This window comes from Pteropus alecto, unplaced genomic scaffold (assembly GCF_000325575.1).
Source record: "Pteropus alecto unplaced genomic scaffold, ASM32557v1 scaffold125, whole genome shotgun sequence".
Lineage (NCBI taxonomy): Eukaryota > Metazoa > Chordata > Mammalia > Chiroptera > Pteropodidae > Pteropus > Pteropus alecto.
The window spans coordinates 7703429-7725329 of NW_006436888.1; the positions used below are offsets into that span (position 1 = coordinate 7703429).

Sequence of the window (21901 nt, forward strand, 5' to 3'; positions counted from 1 at the left end):
ACTGGACTCTTTGCAAGTCCCAGGACGTATCAGCAGGGAGCCTGAGGGCTCCTCCAAAGCCCAGGGCTTTCAAATGGGAAGTAGTGGAGCCAGATCTTACCTTCTTCTGTTAAAGGAAAAACAGGCACAGACACACAGTGGACGGGGCTCAGCGTGGCCGGGCCTGGAAGGCCAGGCGGGCCAGCTACTGGATCTCCTCCGCCTCCCCCCATACAGGCTAACGCTGCTGCCCCATTCCTGGGGTCACGTACACACAGGATGGTCCATCAAACACCATTTGGCTCCCCAGGTCCCAGGATGGGCACATCCGCTGCTGCAAGTGAACAAGACTGGAAGTGACCCTTGGGAGGACAGGGAAATGGAGCCATCCTTCACCCGACCCTCTGCCCGACACAGGGATCAGGGGTTTCGCCGTGGGATTCAGGGTCCAGAGATGCCGCCTCATGCGGCGGAAGCGTTAAGTGATAGTAGGCCCCCGACAAATATTTGCAGGATGAACAAATTTAGGATAAAGTTGGACACGCCCACAGCTGCATTTTATCCAAGCGCTTTCCATAACTGGACTCTTTGCAAGTCCCAGGACGTCGGAGAGAAAACGGCCACCTGGTTTCTGACGCATTTGCTGACCACGCTCTGTGGAGCTCAGGTTGTGGGAGCATCGATCTGGGCAACTGGGATGTGGATGGGCAGCGGGGCTCTTTGGTAGCAGGAGAGGGTCAGATACTGTCTCCTTCCTGCAGTTACCCAGGGCCAACCCTGAAGATTAGAAAGGGCCCTGCGAGCCCCCGGTAGATGCCACAGCGCCCTCGTCATTCCTAACGGGCTTGTTAGGGACTTGCTCAGTGTGCACAAGGCGAGCAGCAAGCCAGGAGGGAACCGGCAGAGGAAATCTAGTGTGAGCTAGAGAGCCGTGTGACCTTGACAAAAACGGTCAAAGATCACAAGAGCAGACCTACAACCCAGTACGGTGGACAACCAGATGACTTCGGTGGTGCCTGGTGTCCCCGTGTAATCACCAACGGTTACTAATTGTCATTATTAAATCTTATTTCTTTCTCATAATTACATGGTTGCCTGATCAATACGGGCGATGCTATCGATTACCCTAAGCCAGGGGTGGCTCGTGCAGGTCAGGTCGTCCCACACGTCCTGTCCTCCATCCATGGCAGACAATGCTAATCAATCACATTGCTTTCCCCTGAGCCTGGAGACTTCCCCGTGAGATGCAGAATCCTTCCGACCCCAGCGTTAAGGGTATATTGATAGGTGAGGCGGGTGTCCCTGTGGTGGGAGATGGTGACAGATGTGAGATTGGTTATCGACAGGGAGACTGATCAAACGTGTGAGCATCTTCAAGGAAAACGAGACGGGTGTTTACTATTGGAGAAGATGGTTACAAAGATGGAAAAGAGAAAAGCGAGAGTGAATTGAATGATGATTTTCAATCGACCTCTCTACATAGAAATAAAGATGGAAATGCGCGTGTGGATGTGTACACACACACACACACACACACATGGGGAAAGCGAGAGTGAATTGAACGATGATTTTCAATCTATTGACCTCTCTACATAGAAATAAAGATGGAAATGCGTGTGTGGATGTGTACACACACACACACACACACACACACACACACCTATAACACACACATCCCCAGCTCCATCCACTCTGAGGGCTGCGGCGCGGTGACGTCCCTGTCACAACGCGCACACGCACGCCCAGAGCTGGACTCCTAAACACCGCCTTCCACTAGAAGGAACTGGGCTTCTCTGGAGAGATGGCTGATTCTGGAAAAGTTTACGATGTGCCTGGAACATCTTGTTTAGAGAGCAAGAACGCGCTCCGAGAACGACGGCCTTGTGTGCGACAGCTGGCATGGACGGTCACCGACAAAACCGGGGACAATCTGACTGTCAGAATAAATAACGACGGCAGTGGATTACAGCCCGTGGAATATTAAAAGGATGTGTTCACCAAGTCGTAACCAAATAAATAAACTAAAAGGTTAACGAAGAATAGCATACTCATATAGTCTTAACATACCTCCCGCAAAAATACTCATCACCTTTAAAGGGAAAAATTAACGTCACAGTGGAGAAAGAGACCTCACAGACACCACCTTAGTCACGCGATCTGAGTGAACGCGGCCAGCCACGGGCAAAACGGAGCCACTGTGCCCACCGCCGGCGCCCAGCGTCTCTCCTGTGAGATTCCCGCCAAAGACGCACAGCCTGATCCTAATCGGGAACTTCAGAAAACCCAAATTCGGGACAGCCTACGAAACGCCTGGCCCGCACTCCGCAGAGTGGCAAGACAGCGAGAATCAAGGACAGAGCGAAGACCGAAGGACACGCCCGCTGCACGTGACACACGGCGCTGACCTTCGTGGGACAGTCGGTGGGACTTACTGAGGAGTAGGTGACGTTCGCTGCCTGGTTTTAAGGGTTCCGCGGGGGTTACGCAGGCGAACGTTCTTGTTTGTAGGAGATGCACACCAACGTATTCCGGGGTGATGGGCATCCGGTTGCAGACATTCAGCTGGTTTGTAAAAAAGTTTCTTCAAAGCGTGCTTCTAATTTTATAGTTAGTTTGCGATTGTGTCAAAATATTTGTGAAGAGGAATTTAAAAATTAAATTGGAAATTCCAAGAAACACAAATAAAATACCGGATAAGCAACTTATGATTTCACTTAAAAACGAGGTAAAACGAGACGAGAATAACCACGATGATGCACATTTTGTTCTTCGAAAGGGAGACTTTGGCTGGATGGGAAGTTCTTTCCTGTGGCCATTCTCGGCCCCACGAGGTCACCTGCTGGTCCTTGGGTCTCATGAGAACGCTGCTTGAGACGCCCCACCTGCACCCAGCAGGGGAGAACGCTGCATAACCAGGACTGGCTACGTGATTTGGGGTGCCCAGTGTGGAAAGAAAATGCAGGGCTCCCTGTTGAAAAGTTAACAATTTCAAGAATGTGGTCTACGGCCATGCCGCCCTGAACGTCCCTGATCCTGTCTGATCTCGGAAGCTAAGCAGGGTCGGGCCTGGGTAATAGTTGGATGGGAGACCACCTAGGAAGACCAGGTGCTGTCGGTGTAAAAAAATAAAATAAAACATAAGGGATTGTAAGCTGACAAGATCCTTGTAATTCTATGAGGTCAACCAAAGGTTGCCTCGCCTAAAACATAAAAAAAAAAGAACTTTAAGAATGCGACAGCAGAGCATTGAGGTGCGCGTGGGGCCCTGCGTGGGGCCCTGCGTGACCTTATGGGTCACACACCCAAAGTGGCTCTTCCAGCCACGTTCCCCGCTGACTGTAAGAATGGCCCTTTCGTAATACTCAGAGGTGAGATGCAAGGTTTCTGAAGGGTGGTCGTCAAAGTGTTACTTGTAACGCTGACCGCTGGGAGCCTCATAAACGTCCAACGAGAGAGAATGACTAAATAAATTACAGTATATCCACCAGATGGAATATTATACAGCCATTAAGAACCACGTTGTAAGGAGGAAATGTTGATATAATGGCAAGTGAAAAAAATGCCAAACGTTGAACTGTGTATATGCTATGTCAATTTTATAAAAAAATTAATACATGAGCATAGTTTGGCAGGAGATCTACCATCATATAAACAAGGCGATGGGATTATAGGTGAGTTTAATTATCTTTTTAATACTTTTCGGTATCTTATAAATGTTCTACTATGAGCATATCTAATTTTCGTAATTAGAAAAATATTTTTAAATATTTAAAAATAATGTATTTGCTCGTTATAATGAGCCTGTTTGCTCTCGTAATTAAAAAATTTTAATAAAGACAAAAGTGAAAAAAAAAAAAAGCTGTTCATTCACATTCAACCAATATTTATGGTCCAGCCACAATACTTGCTTCTGGAAGGGCATAGAAGAACCGTGGGAAAGACAGACAGTGTCTGAGTCTCTGAGTTTATCGTCTCATTGGTGAGGCAGAGGAGTAAACAGAAAAGCATTCCAGGGCCTCGCTTGGAGCTCTCTGCCTGGAATCCAGGGGGGCCCCCCAGTGGAGCAGGACCCCGAGTGAGCGGCCACCAGCGCCTGAAGCTCAGCCCGGAGGGGCAATCACATAACACTGGAGCAACAGCCCCGCGTGACTCTAATCGCGCACGTCGGGGAAGAGATTTGTTAAACATATGACTCTTCAATAAACTATAACTTCAAAAGCAATGGCAGGTTCTAAATAATCAATACCACACAGTAATAATTTCAAGCAAACGAAGATTTATATTCCATGCACCTTGGACAGCAATTACTTTATTCTTCTAATACACTTGCGATCGCTGCTTTATTTTCGCTTAAACCAATTTGCTTTATTGACCGAATCGAGTCCAGCGCCCATCATACCAACCTTTCTCCCATCCTCGAACCCAGTGAATCTAGTTTACATCGATAATTATGACAAGGGTGGTGATCCATTCCTCCGAGCCCAGACAGCACTGACGGGCTCTGTCCAGAAGCATCGCTTTCCCTGGCCCCTTCTTCCAAGCTGAGGGGAAGCCCGCGCCGAGGCCGACTGTCAGAACGTGCGTGCGCGGAAGGGAGGAGCGAGAAGGGGAGAGAGGGAGGACGGGAGGAAGGTGAGAGAAGCCGCCTGGGAGAAGAAAGCAGAGCGGAGACTCTCGGCCACGTGCCGTCGCCTCGTCCAGCTCAGCACAGGCCACGCGCCCTTTCTCGGTGAGAGGCCAGTGTGCAGGGAACCCGGCACCAGCAGAGGGAAGCTACTCACAGGTCACGCCATTGGCTCGAGACCGAGACCTGCTTCCTCCCTGTGGCGGGGAAGCGACTTGATGCAACTAATCGACTGATTCATTAAACTTCAGAGAGGTAGGTCAAAGGCTGTGTGATTCGGTCAATTAATCAAGGACCAGAGCTTCCCTTGCTGTTCGGACCTCAGCGATAGTGTTCTTGACCCTTTTTTGACTCTATAACTATCCCTCAGAAGCCTTTAACTTACTGCGTTTTTCATCCTCATCTGGTTCCCACCTGCACAGTAGGGAGGGCCAGCGATTAAGACCCGTGTGTCCGGGTTGGCATCCCTGAGACACACGGGCAGGGGAGAGGGTGCCCAGCCATCCTGCAAAGACAAAGCTGCACAGCGTTTCCTGTGTCAGCCGCACATTCCCCTGCGAAGTGGGGATCTTCCAAACTCACGGCCGGGGGGCCAGGGGGCAGAGCGCGTGCCCGCATAGCTGCCTGCTGCCTCCCGCCCGCAGCCGGGGCCCCTGTTGTGGGTGGTGGGGTGGTAGGGTACAAGACACTCTCAGCTGGGACCTCAGAGATTTAGTGACAAGACTCAAGGTCAGTCCTGCTCTTCTGGTGAAATTTGGTTCCAAAAGTGAACTCACCTTGACCAAGCCCTACCTGTGCTTTAGTTCTGATGCTGGTTCCCAGCCCAGGCCTCCAGGGCTGGAATCCCTGTATGTCCTCCATCCATCTGTCCATCCGTCCATCTGTCCATCCGTCCATCCGTCCATCCATCCATCTATCCATCTGTCTATCTGTCCATCCATCTGTCTGTCCGTCCATCCATCCGTCTGTCCATCCATCAATGTAGCCATCAATCAACGTATCTGTCCATCTGTCTATCCATCCATCCATCCCCCTCCCTCCCCATCCATCCATCCATCCATTCGTCTGCCCATCCATCCATCCATCCATCCATCCATCCATCCATCCATCCATCCATCCATTTGTCTGCCCATCCATCCATCCATCCATCCATCCATCCATCCATCCATCCATCCATCCATCCACATAGCTATCCATCTATCCTTTTATCCATCTGCCCACCCATCCATCTAATTAACAATTATTCATCGATTCCCAACTAAGTACCACACACTGTCCTAGGCACTGGGCACGTGAGCAGGAACCAGGCCCATGGCTATGACAGTGGGTCAGATCATGTCGGCAGAATCGCAACACGCAGAGCGGTTTGCACAAAGTTTGCTGGGCGGATGCAGGGTCCAGAGGAGGGCACGACCAGATCTCTGGGAAGCGAGGCTCCCTGGGGGGTCAGCTGCCTAGCCAGGCTCGGGCTACAGGCCTCCGGGCCCCGCCCACGGCCTCCAGGCCCCGCCCTCCCGTTCTGCCCTCACCCTGCCTTGCCAGAGTGTCCACGAGACCTTGGGGGTCGGCTCAGCCATGCGGACACAGGCGTGAGCGGTATGGGCCAGTACGTGCAAGAACAATGGCCTGCGAAGCGGATTTTGCACGTTGAGCGCGCAGGAAACAGGCCGCACAGGCCATGCGGAGTACACCCCAGGAGGCGCCATTCCCGCTGACGGCGACATGAACGTGTCCCCCGGGGATGGCAGTGCAACAGCCCCGTGAGGAATATTCTTCATTCCCACGAAGAAATATGCCCCGCACATTTCTCTCGAAATGCATGGCCCGCTTGCTCCACTTTCATTTCCCACTTTTGAAAGAAGCCTGGGTTGAGGGAAATATTTCTTTAAGAGAAACCACAGTGCAGGCGCCGTGAGTAATGGTGGCTGCTCCCGGGCAGGGCGCTGGGGAGCCAGCCCCGAGGGGTGCGGCCCCGGGGCGGGGGGGCCCAGGGACAGCGGCTGCTGCCCGTTGCTGTCCTGTGGGGCTTTAGGCCCATGAGGCTCGGTCTACTGGTTTTTCAAGGAATCTGAGTTTTCGTGTGAAATGTACAGATTTTTATATGTTGCTCAGATCTTTATGAAACATGATGTAAACTAAACACACCGCCAGGCCTGAGGTTCCATGTTTGCCCCCGCCGGCCCTGGAGGGTGCAAGCCTTGTGGATTAGGACACCGTCATCCCAGGAGGAGCCCTGAGCAATGTCGAGGGCGTCAGGGGCACAGAGTGGGCGGGGACCCAGGATTCAGACCCCTTTCCCGGGGAGTTGCTAGGAAGTGGCCGCTGCTCTGAACTTCGGTATACTTGGGGGAGGTTCAAAAGACTGGAGGCCTGGGGACCTTATCCTCCCCGAGTAGAAAGTTGGGGTTCACCTGCACTGGCAGCTGTTGGGTGTGAGCACGGCCTTGCACGGGGCGATGTGCCTCAGGCCCCCCCCCAGGGCCCAGCGCCCGCCACTGCCCAGGCCACCTCTGCACGTGCTCGCGAGGGGCCCGAAGCCGGAGCTTCATTAGCTGTATGGGGAAACTGCCTCTGAGGGCAACGAGACCGGAAGATGAGGAAGGGTTTTTTTTTTTTCCTCTAAAATAGAAGAAAATAGGAAATGATCTCTCAGACAGGAAGAGGTTTTTCTTTCTCAGGTTGAGCTGGGGAAAAAAAGAGGAAAAAATTCTGCCTTCCAATTCCCAAAAGGCTCCGCTGAACCTGGAGTTTCTCTTTGAAAAGCTCATGGTTTTGGGGCATTTGCTGAATAAAATCATCCCAAATTAAAATCTCCTTCCTTTCAAGGGGCTGGAGAATGTGTCTATTTGTCTGGGACTAAAGGATTTTAAATCATTTTACGAGAAGAGATTCATCAGCGGGGACAGGCCCGGAAGCTCACGGGAAGATACCGCTCAGTGCCCGGGTCCTGGCCCCCCTCCCTCGGCAGAGAGGCCCCGGGGAACGGGGCGGGCCCGGACGTGTCCTAGGTCTGGCTCCTGGGAGGCAGCCTCATGGGCTCGGCCCTCCCTCCATCCACCAGAGGCCTGGCCCGGGACCCCATCCAGCTGGTGGAAGCCGAGCTAGGGCAGGAGAGCCCCCGTGCAGCCTGGCCGTGCTGCGTGCTACGGGAGTGGGGGTGGGGGTAGTGGGGGGCTCTGACCACACCTCAGAAGCCAGAGGGGCGGGGCTCCGTGTGTCTGAGGGCCATTCTCAGAGGTGGCTGAGGCTGATGGAGTTGGAGGCCAGACGGGGTTGGGGCTCAAAGCACCCTTCGCGAAGTGGGGGTGTGGGGGACACTTTGCTGACTGCTGGAGTGGGGGCACTGCTGGCTGGGACCTGCCGCCCGGCGAACAAAGGATCGCAGGAAGAGTGTCCTTGTCACAAACAGGCCCACTGCCCCAGCTGCTTAATCATGCTTCGCCCACAAACGAGGGGCAATGCGTCTCCCTGCTCAGGCCATGCTGCATGTCAGCTGGGGGAGGAGCCGCCCACTGCAGCTGCTGCTGAATGTCACCTCCTGCCTGTCCCTGGGCACCTGCCAAGCAACCACTACCTGGCTGGAAGAGGGGCCTCCTCCCGACAGTGAGGCTGCAGGGAGGGAGGCTGGGCCCAGCGCCACCCCACCAAACAACCCGATGGCCAGACTAGTCCAGGCAGTGTCTGAGACAGCAGAGGGACCTGGAGGGACTCAGCGGGCCAGTGAAGGAGACCCTGACGCTCAGGGTCACTGGGGATAGCTCAGGGGACAGTCGGGGAAATAGGGTTTCACTGTGCAGGCCGAGGGGAAGCACTCGGGGTCGAAGGTCCTGGGCGGACCTGCTGCTTTAGAAAGAGCTTTCGTGGCCGCTCAGTTACATGACGTGTCGCGGCCCCAGACACACCCACGCGTCTGCTCTGGTGTCCCACAGAGACAGCCCTGCCCCTCACACACTTGGCTGGAGGGACCAGGAGCCTATGCTCGGCCCTGCCCCTCCTCAGCCCCCAGCAGCCCCACCATCTGGCAACCCACGCCACTTGCAAGGCCCGCCCCGCCCAGGGAAACCCGTCCTAATCCTGGGGTCTCCGCCTGCCTTTCCTGCAGCACCTGATGGCGCCCAGCCGGGTGAGAGGGAGCCTGCGCCAAGGCCAGCAGCCAGCAATTGTGCAGAACCTCAGGGGCCTCGCCGCCTCCTTCCCGTCCTTCCGTTTGCCATGAAACCCTCCCCACCCCGAAGTGCTGAGTCAGATGCTGCTACTTTGTAATGAAAACGATTGACTTTGCATGAGAATCTCCAGCTACCTGCCCCCTGGGAGCCTGTCCGGTGGGGGTGGGGGGGCAAGGGGTTTTAGGAACCTGTCACTTCAGACTCAGACTTTGTGGGGGCTGGAGGCGGATGGGGGGGTGGGGGGGATGCTCCGCCCAGCTCCACCCCCTCAGCGGTTCATTTAATACCAGGCGGAGGTTGTTCCAGGCCAAGTCTATAAATAAAGGATTTACAATTAAGATTGTTAGCATCAGGTGGAACTTAAACTTGGTAGCCTTGCACTGCATGAGCAGAAATTGCCGTACAGTGTGCTTTTTGTTCTGATTTTAAAAATAATGACCAGAGCACGTGAGAGCTGCCTGCCAAGAAATGCCGTTCCTACACCTGGCAGCGCCCTGGTTCCCATGGGGTAGGCGCCTCTTTGAACGATGCCTGTGGCTGGCTGAGGCACCACCTCCTGGGACCCTGAGCTGTGACCATGGAAGGGGTTGGCACGGTCTGCTTCTCCAGGCACTGCCCCAAGCCAAGCCTGCGCTGGCTTGTACTGTAACAGCCCACGGGTCTCTCCGGCTTGCAAACGGTGACGCATTTCCCAGTCCTGTGCCCGAGAAAGTACTGTGGGCAAAGCCCCTTTGCCCACCTCTCGTAGGTGACCAGCCACCCCCGGAGGCCCTCAGATCCTCACTTTAGGATGATGTCTTAGAAGCCCGAGCCCACACACTCCTACGTGAGAAGCAGCCTGTCCCTGCAAACCAGCAAGCTTTCGTAAAGACAGGGCTGTGACCTTAGTCCTTCCAGGGGCTGCCGGGGGTGCCTGATGTTAGAAGATGCGTGCCAGCCAGTCGGAGCCCAGTGTCACCAGTCGGAGCCCAGTGTCGCCAGTCGGAGCCCAGTGTCGCCAGTCATTCGTCCATCTACCTGCCCATCTGCTCGTTCACTTGTTCACTGACGGAGCTCCTCCTTCGGGCTCAGCCCTCACCCCCGGCACGGGCTGAGCGGGGCACTGGCCAAGGGTCCCAGCCACCGCTCTGTTACCTGACTCCCCTGCTCGGGCAGAATTTCCTCTCCGCATCGCTCTTTCTTTCATTCTCTTTCTGTCTTCCTCACTTTCCTTCATCCTTCCCAAAACGGAGGCGGACGAGTTGACAATGGGCAAAGGCAAGCCTGCTCGAAGCGCCCCCGAGTCAGGCTCCAGGACACGCCATCCATAAGCTGACCTTTCTCTAAAACCGAGGACTGCTGGAGCCTCAGACGGGCCCCGCGAGGCCCCGTTTGGGCACCGGTGGCATTCTGGGGTCTCGGGCAGGAGGAAGTTGGAGGCTCGGCTGGGGATTCGGCTGTGACTGTCCAGCTGCTGACATTTTGCAGCCAGAGCCGGATGCTGCAGGGGGGACAGGTGCAGAATGAAGATGGGGGGTGTCAGCCAGGCAGGGGTGGCAGGCATCCTCGGGGTGAGTGGGGGACGCACAGCGGGTGGGGAGCAGGCAGTGGCACCCCACAGGGTAGTGCCTCAGGTCAGCTTAGCTGCTTAGGAGGCTGGTGACTAGAACTTGTTTAAAAGGAAATGGATTTCGCACGAAACGTGACACAAATTTATTTGGACAATTAATACACCATTTCAAGCCGATTCTCTTCCTTGGAGGCCTCCCCTGTGGGGTCCACAGCCCACATGCTCTCCTGACGTGGGCGGAGGAGGCTCTGGGGTGTCAGGGAGGGTTTAATCCCTCCCCCTCTAAGATGGATGTTCTGAGTGGGGTGTTGGTGCAAACTAAAAATAGCCTTGCGGCCAGCCTCAGCCTCCAGCTAGCTGGGGCTTGGGGAGCATTACATGACTCTCACGTAAGGGAAAGACTAATGGATTTCTTCCTTGAGGCAATTAAAAAGTGATTTGTCACACACCAAGATGTATGGCTTTGTGTTGGCAGATTAGAGGCTGCAGGAGGGCGGGGTGCTGGGTGCTGGGGAGGGGTCCCTAGGGCTCCCAGCTACACACGGGTGGGGGCTGGGACAGGGGCCCCCGAGGCTACAGGCCCAGCTCTCTCTCAGAAGCCTTTAGGCTTGGCCTCTGCAAATGTCCCTCCCCTGGCGTCAGGTTGAGCTGACCTTTTTCCCACTTCTCCTCCCCCTGGAAAAGTCTGGGTGTCCCAGCGGCGCCCCACTCCGTCCATGCCCTCCCTCACCTCTCTGGCTTCCCAGACAGGGGAAGGGCCGAGCTCCGGCTGTTCCGCCCCCTCTGCAGGTGCCTCTCTCCAGTCCTGATGCAGCCTGCCTTGGGGAGGAAGCTGTGGAGCATGAGTGAGGCTCAGCTGCCTCCAGACCCTGTCCAGGCCCCTCACTCCCGCCCCCGAGGGAGTCCCCTGACACAGGTGTTTCGGGGAGGAGTGCAGGTGCATGCTCTCGCCCTGCTTGGACCCCAGTGAAGGGCCTGCCCTGGGGGGAGGCTTGGGACATTCAGGGGCGGGCCAGGAAGTTCCGACTGGTTCTGGGTCCAAAGCTCACAGCTGGGCCGTCCCATTCCCGCCCCGCACCTGGACACAGCAGCTGTGTAGGAATAAGTCCAACTACATCCACCTTACTGGTTTTCCTATTGACAGGTTCGGAACCCAGCGGGGAGGCCAAGGTCATTATCCTCCCGCCCGAGCCCCGGATTCCTGAGTTGTAGACGCAGCCCTTCCTTTCCCAGAGATCTGCCGGTCCTGGCCCCCAAGGACTCCTGGGGCCTTGGGGTCAGCTTCACCCTGGCGCCCTCTGCACCGCCCCCCTGCCGAGCTTCCTCTGCCATCATCCTGCTCTATCTTCTCCAACGTGCAGTCTTGTCCATTCATCCCCCGTCCATTCTGCAGTTAGTGACCAGGCCCCTGCCGGGCTGGCTGGAAGGCAGGCACTGCCTCCCAGGACTCCAGCGACAAGACGGAGGTGGCCAAGTGCTACGATCCCGAGCGGCTTTCGACACTGGGCTGGTGAACCTGCTGACCGAGCCGTGGATTGGGAAAGCAGCGCGAGGATGGGCTGGCATGGGTGTCGGTCGGTCTCGGGGCGGAGGGCGGGCATAGTGGGCAAGAAGGACCCACTGAGATTCTGAAGCCACACAGGAAGGAGAGCCCCTGCGTGGACCCGGGGGTGGGCTCTCCGTCAGCTGGCCATCGCAGCACCTCGGTGAGGGCCGGGAGCCCCCATTTCCGAGGTCACCTGACCCCCTTTCCTCCGCCCCTTCTTTTGCTCACATTTATTTATGACATTGAACCCTAAGACCGCCATCACTGGAAGCCACAAGAACGCCAGCAGTTTGGGGCATTTCACGGATGGGTTTAAAAAAAAAATAACTTTCACCCATTCTGAAGCCAATGTCCAGCCTAAAGAGTCTGTGGCTGCCCCAGATGGACACTCAGACAGGCAGTACAGGGACGACCCATTGGCTCGTAGGTGGCCCACCCTGTCAGGGTCCCTGAGGTCCTGGGGCCCGCAGACACGGCATGGTGGTGCTTCGCCAATTCTGCGATGTGGCTCCAGGAAGCCCTGTGCTCTCAGAGGCAGCTCGGCCTCAAGGCTCTCAGAAACACAGAGGCCGAGGACCTGCATCGGAGTCCCAGGCCAGAGGAGACCCCTCTCCTCAGAGCCCCCACCAGGCTCAGGAGCCCTGGGCATGCCTCGCCCGGGCCTGCAGGCCTGGTGGGCCCCGCTTCTCTCCTGCCTGGACCGGGGATCCCCTCTCGGGGCCCCTGGAAAGTTGCGCCTCTGTGCAGATCTGCAGCATAATAACAGTGGTTGGCATTGCCTGGCGCTGTGCTAAGTACATGTTAGTACGTTCAATCCTTCCAGCCACCCTGTGGGGTCGGAGCTATGATGACTCATCCCATTCCACAGATGAGGAACGTGAGGGCCCGAGAGGCCGAAGAATAAAGACTTTGAAACTTGGGAAGACGCGCAGTAGCACCGAGTTCAAAAGTATGACTTTCTCTTAGAGTGCCACTCCGAGGCGCCCTGACCGGGGCTTCTCTCCCTCCCTCCATCTCCCTCCCTCTCTCCCTCCCTCACATAAACTGCTGCTGATCTACCTGAGGATAATCTGATAATGAAAAGTAGATAATACTTGATTATACCTTGAACTATGGCTTGTGACATATTTTTGACTTGAGAAAAATCTATTAGCAGTAATGGCTATTTATAATATTTACTAGACCTATAATTTTTTTTTTCATCAATGCCTTTATTTCTTTTTAGAATTTATTGTTATTCACAATGGAATCATCACCAACTACAAAGACTTGAAAAAGTTTTTGGTAAGTAAAGTGACCTGAAAAGACACTAGTCTTCAACAGTACTTACGCACTCACTCCCTTCCTCCCTCTTTCCTCCCTTCGTTTCTCTCTCTCTCCCTCCTTCTCTCCCTCCCTCCTTCCCTCCACCCTTTCATCTCAACATTTATTGACCTTTTTAAGAGTTTGGACTGTGCTGCAGATATTCTAGTGAATAAAACAAATCCGCGTCCTGTTCGCAGGGGAGGAGATGATAATGCACCCTCCACGAGTCCCACCGTGTGCCCGGCACACAGCACCCTGGCACTGCCCCTTACCAGCTGTGTGGCCCGTTAACTTCTTTAACTTCTCGGGCCCTCAGACCCCCACGCGTAATGTGCCTGCACGTGCTGCTGGGAGGGCACCTGGCTTACGCTGGACGGTGTCATGTGTGAGGCCCCAGAGCTCTGTGGAGGGGGCTTGGTTTTCATAAATCATGGGGGAAAAAAACGTGCATCCCTATCTGCGAGGGACCGACCCGAGCGCCACTCCGAGCCGAATCAATAGACTTAATATTTAATAATAAGCCGCCGAAAGGCACGTCGGTCAGCTCGACACATCGGTGCCACACTAATAACAAACTGCTTCTTCAATTATTAGCCTCAGTCCCTTTCCTGAAGCTCTGGTTCGCTTTGTAACGGGGTGGGAAGAGGACGAGCTGCGGCCTGAGAGGTTTGCACACTCGAACCCCCCGTCGGTGGCCACCACAGGTGCGCGGAGTGGGTGGAGGGGTGGGCGGAGCTGCTGAGGCTCCACTCAGCTCACAGGGCAGGAGGGAGCCGCCAGGTGTGGGCCTGGTGGGCAGGTGGCCCCGTGCTTGGGACTTCATGTCCAGCTTGTTCTGGACACGTTCCAGCATGTGGCCCCTCGGATGACCTCACTTCTGGGCCCCGTACTGATCAGAGCAGACGTTTATTAAACACCTACTACATACGGGCTTTACATTACATTCCGCCATTCCATTAAAACCCAAACATCCTTGGAGGAGGGTCTGTCTTCCTTATTGCTACAGATACAGAAATAGAGGTTCCTTGACCAAGGCTGGGAGCTCATAAGGAGCTGATGTGGGATTTACGTCCAGGCGAGTGGGACCCGTAAGTGAATGCTCGTGACCTGTGCACAGAGGATGTGTCACGGAGCAGCGAGGGACACGGGCTCTGGGCCTGACTGCATGCTTCAAACCCCAGCTCGCTCACACCCTCATGGGCCCTCAGGTGAGTTACTTAAGCTCTCTGTGCTCCAAGCGGTTCAACTATAAGATGGAGTTATAGTAATGCCACCTGCCTCGCAGGGTGCTATACGGGCTGAGCCAATGGCCTCTGAATAGGGTTGGCACAGGGCCAGGATGAGCTGCTAGAATCCTGTCCCGAATCCCACGCACCCTTTCTTCACATTTCCACAGAGACAGAGAGGGGGCCGCTGGACCCCAGCTCAGATGCAGAAGGTTCAGGAGTGATCAAGACCAAGCCCATTCCCCACGAGACAGGAGGCGGAGGCACGTCCAAGGTCACGGTGATCTGGTGCGAGCCCGTCCTGTGCCCGTCTCTGCCCCACACCTCCAAACACACCATCCTCAACCCCAAAGGGAGAGCAAAGTGGGGGCTGGAAACCCATATCGGTTTTCCTGAAAAACATCCCCAGCCCTCAGGAACCGGATCTGGAGCATTAGTGTGGCTGTTTGCCCTAGTCGCTGGCCGTATTCAGAAAAAAAGTGTGTGGGGGGCGGGGAGGTCGTGCTGCGGACAGTGGGAGGGACAGACAAGCACAGGCTGCAATCTGGGGGCTGAGGGCCTAGCCAATGTGGGGTCGTTTGAGTAAAGAGCCCTGTCCCCTTAACCGGTTCCTGATCCCCGGATGCAGAGACTCCCAGCTGCTCGGCTCAGCCCCTGGGGGGCCCGTCCCCCTCACAGCATCTTTACAATGGGACCCTCAGAGAGAGGGCTCAGAGTGGGGTCATGGGTTTAAAAAGAGCAGAGAAGCTGCCATACAGGAGCACAGAGCCTGCGCTGGGCCCTGGGTGGTGGCCTGACGGGGTAAACTCCATCACGGTGAGTGAGGCCCAGGCTCAGAATAGTCAGGCAATTTGTGTGCAGTCAGCCAGCCAGGGAGAGCTGGGGACAGGGCTGCGGCAGTCTCTGGTGACAGTGTGACCCATGGCAACCACTTCTCTGAGCCTGTCTCCCCGCGTGACGTCCAAATGCGCTAGTTCATCCACAGAGGCAAGTCCAGTGGACGTGCCGAGTGGGCACACGGCACGCAGGCGATTAGTGTGAGTCCCTGCCCCTCTGGCTCAAACACCATGAGTCAGGCATTTTATTTTACTGTTTTCTTCCATTCCATTCCAGCCTATCCTATCTTATTTATTTTTCAGCTTACGGGAGGCAGACCAACTCTCACTCCGTGTCACGTCGTGACTCTGAGAATTTCCCTTCTCACATTAAGGCCATCTATATTAATGAAGTCATTGGGGAGGAAGGAATCCTTCTTAATTTTCTCCAATTCATTTCTGTAGCATAAATAAGTCCTCAAGAGAGACAGAGGGACACGAGCGATGGCGAGCGTGTGTTGGGGGCCGACGGGGGCGGTGTGCCCCCCACGTCAGCACTGCGGGCGTTTCTGACTGTGCCTGTGCCACACCCACCTGGACACAGCCGGACTCGCCTCTGATTTGCTGCCCTGAGCTCTCTGCTTCCCCAGCACAGGCGTCTGGAGAAGGAGCCTTCAGAAGACCCTTCTGATCCAGGCGGCTCCTGCTGGGACGAGGACCGTGGCCTCAGCCAGGCAGGGGTCCTGGAACTGCTCCCTCGCGGGGGTTTAGGGCGTGGGAAGGGGTGCTCCAGGGAACCAGGGTGGGGTCTGATTCCCACAGGGCCACTCCTGGGGTGGGAAGGCAGGTCGCGGGTCGGGGAGGCAGGTATGTCCAGGGGACTGCCTGCACGTTCCTCTTCTCGTCCTTTGACTTGTCTAAGTGTGGCACTGGGCCGTCAAGCCAGCGTCCCCTACCGGATCCTCTGCCACGCCCTCTGCTCCAGGCCGGCCCTCACTCCAGCTCTGTCCCCAGTCACCGTGTCCCTCTGTGTCGTCAGTGAATACCCACTCCCTGCCCACCGAGTGTGGATGTGGGCAAACCCTTTCCCATCAGAGGCTGGTGGCACCCCAGGGGGGCCCCCTATACCTGTGACAAGAGAAAGACATCTGTCCTCTCCCAAGGGAAGCCCTGCTGTTACCAGGGGCCCTGTCCGTGCACTGGTGCTTTGTTGCTCCTTTGTCATTAACCCTTGGATTTCTGTCCCTGACTCCTCCACCCTCCAATTGGCCATTGGCGCTTCGTTCTGAACCTCCACGAGGCCACGTATCCGACCACCTATCAGAGTGCAGCGTCCGCGGCCTCAGCCTCCCCCGCCGCGGCCCGTGACCTGGCCTCTGCCCCGCCTGGGGGAGGTGGGCAGGCGCAGGGGCTCTGGGCTTAGAAGGAAGTGTGGAGCACGGAGGCCTCCGGGGATGCTGCTGCAGGAGGGGCTGGGGGCAGACCCTGGAGATCCGGGCTGGGACTCCAGTCTCCGCGGGCCCCTGAGAGCCGGGGACGTGGGGGCGGCAGGAGCCGGGGCTCTCCCGTGCTCCCCGAAGCCCTTTTCCTCCGTTTCTCCCCCCTTGCTCTGTAATGAAGATGTTCCCTTCTCTGGGACGCCTTTCCATAGGATTCCTGGCTTCATTTAAAATCTCGATGATCTGTTCATCGCAAATTTTTTTGCATTCGTCTTGATTTTTAAAAATATTGTATTAAAATATTAGTTGGCTCGACTACTGAGTCTTTGGTGCCCCCTTAAGTTTGTGCCCCTGGGGAATGCCTCACGTGTCTCAGCCCAGTGCTGGTCCTGCCAGCCTCCCAAGTCGGGGTAGGTGGCTCCCACAGGCCCTGGGCTTATGGGGACACAGACCCGGCCATACGCCCTGCTCTGTCCACCTGCCTCCTCTGTCAGACTGTGGCAGTTGCTGCCACCCTGGCCTCTGCCTGGCTGGCCCGGGCAGCAACTGGCCTACAGCGAGGTGCCCAGTCACTGCTCGTGGAGGGAGGGCCCGGCTCCAGGCCGCTGCTCAGGGTCGCCCGCCCTTGACCCTGGCCTGAGCGGAAGAAGAGACAGTGCAGCGAGCCGGGGAGGTGGATGATTCCTCAGACATTCAATGCGAACCTAATAGCCAGGTGTCTCTCGACACCTGCTGTCACCATCCCAGCTGAGAGAGTTCAGGGGGAAACAAGCCTCCCTGTGCTCCAGGAGCCGGCCGTGGTGACGCTCAAGGCCACCGTGCCAAGAACCACAAACTCGGCCGTTCTCCAATCCAGCCAGACTCGGCCTGAGGCCACACTGATAATAATATTATTATCATCAGCCGTGGTGACGCTCAAGGCCACCGTGGTGACGCTCAAGGCCGCCATGGTGACGCTCAAGGCCACCGTGCCGAGAACCACAAACTCGGCTGTTCTCCAATCGAGCCAGACTCAGCCTGAGGCCACACTGATAATAATATTATTATCATCGAGGAGCCCTGCATATAGAGACATCATTCCCTTGCGTTAAAAAAAAAAGCAAGAGCATCAATAGGTTATCATCCTGTGGCTGTGGGAGCAAGGCGGCTTGTGGCTCTGCAGAAGGTTCTAGAGTCTGGGCTGGAGTTGGGATGGCGTGAGGAGGCTGATGCTCTCTCTGCCTGCCATGGGCTGGAGGCTCTGGTACAGGAGGAGGCAGTGGAGGACTAATGGAGTTTGGGCGTTAGACCCAGTTTCTCAAGGGCAAAGTGTGCATTCCTTCATTTCTGTACTCCAGGTCATGGCCTCAAGGGCTCGGGGCTTCCTGAGTGAATGATTGAGTCAGTGAAGGAGCGAGTGGCCTGTGCTGGTTTCTCAGAGCTTCGTTCCCTGACCCTGGCTGGGAGCAGGGCCCAGAAGACGGGCCTCGGCAGAGGAGAGTAGAATGGCTGAGGGAAAAGACAGGATTTTGAGTCCAAAACCTGAGCTAAGAGCCCTGAGCTCCTCTCCTGCCACGGTGGACCCTTGAGATCAAGTGAGAACATATCTGCGAGATGCAGCAGCTCTGTGTATAGCAGGCTGGTGAGTCCCAAGGTGTCAGGTTTTACAGACAAAGCAAAGTTGAATAAATGAGAGAACTCTGGGCAGGTTAGGAATAGAAATGATCTCGACTTGATACAAAGCGTCTGCAAGGAGCCTGCGGCTGACAGTTATTTCATGGGTGGACTGAAGGCTCCTCCGAAACCAGGATGGCTGCTTTCACCGCTCTTATGTCATGTGGCACAGAGAAGTCCATGGCCAAGGGCAAGAAAAAGGACTAACAGGCATAGCGATTGGCCAGAAGGAAATAAAACGGTCCTTATTTGCAGATGACATGACGGTCTACACAGAAAATCCCAAGGAATCTACAAAATCTACAAAGTAGATCTCCTAGAATAATAAGTGAAAGCATTAAAGTCACGGGATATAAGATCAACAGAGGAAAAGCTATTGCAATTCTGTATGTTAATAATAAACACCTGGCAACTGAAATTAGAAACACAATACCACTTACAGTAGCTCCAAAGAAAATTAAATTCTTAAGCATACACGTCACAAAATGTATACACGATCTATATGCTGAAAACTAGAAAATTCCGAGGAATTAAATCAAAGAAGAGCTAGTAAACAGACACACCTATGCATGGATTGAAAGACTTTAACATAGTGAAGATGTCAAATCTTCCCAAATTTATCTATAGGTTTAGTGCAATTTCCACTAGAATCACAGCCACATTTTCAATAGCCATGGACAAATGTATTCTATAATTTATATGGAAAGGCCAGGTCCTAGAATAGCTAAAATGATCTTTACAAAGAAGAATAAAGTAGGAGTACTCTATCTGATATTGAGGGCCATATATATATCAAGATCGTACAATGTATAATGTCGAAAGAGGGACAGACACAATGACCTGTGAAACGTTATACATAACCCAGAAATAGCCCTACACAAGTATGTTCAACTTGACATTTGACATAGATGCAAAAGCAATTTAATGGGGGAAGGATAATCTTTTCAACGAATGATGCTGCAGCCATTGGACATTCATAGGCAAAAAAGTAAACCTCTATCTAAACAAAAATCTTATATAAAAATTAACAAACGATGGACCATAGATTTAAAAATAAAAAGTAAAACTATAGAACTTTTAGGAAAAAAATAGCAGAAAATATTTGGGACCAAGGGCTAGGCAAAGAGTTCATAGGTTGGATATTGAAAGCGTGATTCATAAAGCGGAAAATTAATAAACTGGGCATCATCGAAATTAAAAACGTTTATTCTGCAAATGCCTATTTGAAGAGAATGGAAAGACGAGTTACTGACCAGGAGGAAATATCTACAAACCACATATCCAACAAAGGACTGGTATCGAGAATATACAAAGACATTCAAATTTCAACGGTAAAAGCCATCAAGCAATCCAATTAGAAAATGGGCAAGAGATATGCACAGGTATTTCATGGAAGGTGATATTCAGGTGGTAAGTAAGCACGTAAAAAACGTTTGCCATCATTAGCTTTAAAGAAATGTAAATTAAAACCATAAGGAGACATCACTGCACACCTATCAGAATGGCTCACATAAGTGGCAATGTCAAACGCCGGTGAGGGATTGGAGAAATGAGGTCCCTCTACAGGGCTGGTGGGAATGTAAGGTGGTTCAGACAATCTGGAAGATAGTCTAGCAGTTTAGCTCATAAAGCTAAAAGTGCAGCTACCATATGACCCAGAATTGCACCCTTGGACATTTATCCCAGGAAAAAAAGGCTTTACGTACACATAAAAACCTGCACGCAATGTTTGCAGCGGTTTTATTTATAGCCCCCAAAATGGAAAGACCCAGATGTCCTTCGATGGGTGAACAGTTAAACGGTGGTACCTCCACACCGCAGAATACTACTCAGCCATGCAAAGGAGTGAGCTATTGATATGACAGCGTGGGTGAGTTTCCGGTCAATATCCTGATTGTGGTGATGGACAGATAAAGGTACGCGCGAGGCAACTGTGTGGAATTAGACACACACACATATGCACGCAACTAAAAACGAGTGAGAATGGGGAAAGCTGAGGGAGATAGGTAAACTGTATCAATGTATTCCGGTTGTAACATTGTACTGGTGTTTTGCAAAATATTGCCATTGGAGAAAAGTAGGTAGCAGGTCTCTAGGATCTTTTACGACTGTATATGAATGCATAATGACCTCAGTGAAAATGTTTAGTTAAAGATGGGGGAACTGACGGGCATGTTGCTTTTTAATTATGCCAAATAAATCATTAAAAAACAATCACCCCCATCTACTGTCACCATGCTTTCATGAGGGAAAGGGCGTTTTAAGTGTTAAAAAAAAAAAAAAAAAAAAGCAGGCTGGTCACAGTCTCAGAATAAAAGACCGCCCTTTTAAAATGAATATTTAGCTTATGACAAGCTCATCCCATTACTCATATTTCTCTTATTTCTCCAGGCACTGATAAGAACTTCATCGCAAGCTATAAAGGATTGAAGACAAGCGTTTGGGAACCTCTACTATTAAGTACTGGCTGGGCAGATGTTATCGTTAGGAAGGTGATGTGTGTGCGCATGCTCAGGGAAGGCTGCTCTGGTTACAAGTCGTGATGCTTTAGGGTGCTATGGATACCTGGGGGTTCGGGTGGGGTAGGTGCCAGAGCCTTCCTTGGATTGAGGGCTCCGTGCTCATATCCTCTTTGCACATTGTGCCCCAAGATGCAGGGGACTGTGTGGCTCTTTGGGTCCTCGGTGTGGGAGCCCGGGACGGCCAGGGTGGGGGCCACCCTCAGCAGCCGGTGCACCCCAATGGTGCCTGGCGAGATGTCCCTGCTGTCCTCTTGGGCAGCTGCCCCAGCGAGGCTGGCGGGCTGATCACTCATCCCCACTGTAGAAGAAGCGTCCCTTTCAGCTGGATCCACATCTGCCCCGTGACACTCGAGGCCGATGGCTCGGGGAGACTGGAACTTGATGTGTGACCCCGGTTCGCCCCACCTCCCTGCCAAGAAGCGAGCACTCAGCACTTCTGAGAGGGCCTCGCCCTGGAGCCTGGCCTCTAATTGAATAACTCTCAGCTCTAAGTTATTCCATTTGGCCAGGAATTAGGTTTTGCCCAGCCAGTTCCAGGCACCAAGCGAGCAGAACGTTACAGAGGAGAGCTCCCAGCGGAGGCCATTGTCAGCCTGCATCTGCTCAGGGCACGCTGACAGACGCCAGCCCCACACCAGCCAGGCGCCCTCTGAACACAGGGCGTGCCTTTGCTGGGAATTTCCTTGACTGTTCCGTGGCTGACGGGCAGGGCCAGGTGCTCAAGCGGCTGGAGAAACTCAGCGTGTCACTGTCCTCAGGTGGAATGACGGGCAGAGGGAATGACAGTGTGGGGATTGAGGTGTCCTCAGCTATCAAGGGGCCTGCTTCTACATTCCCCTCTAAAGCAGCCATCTTGGTGGGGACAGATGGCGCTCTGGCCCAGAGCCCCAAGCCTGAAGCTGGAACTTCGGCGCATTTCTTAAACACAGATGTGATTTTTTTTTTTTAATCCAGGCAAGTGGCCCATCCATTCACTCACTCATCCATCCACCCATCCACCCACCCATCATCCATCCATCCATCTATCCATCTATCCATCTATCCATCTATCCATCTATCCATCCATCCATCCATCTC

The 21901-nt window shown here is 54.0% G+C and overlaps 1 protein-coding gene and 1 pseudogene across 1 annotated transcript in view; one reads left to right on the forward strand and one right to left on the reverse strand.

The window, feature by feature from the left end:
• Positions 1–21901, reverse strand: part of LOC112481771 (calmodulin-binding transcription activator 1) — a 436830-nt gene that overhangs the window by 83817 nt on the left and 331112 nt on the right. The gene's annotated exons all lie outside the window — the stretch shown is intronic.
• Positions 2979–3097, forward strand: LOC112481846 (annotated as a pseudogene).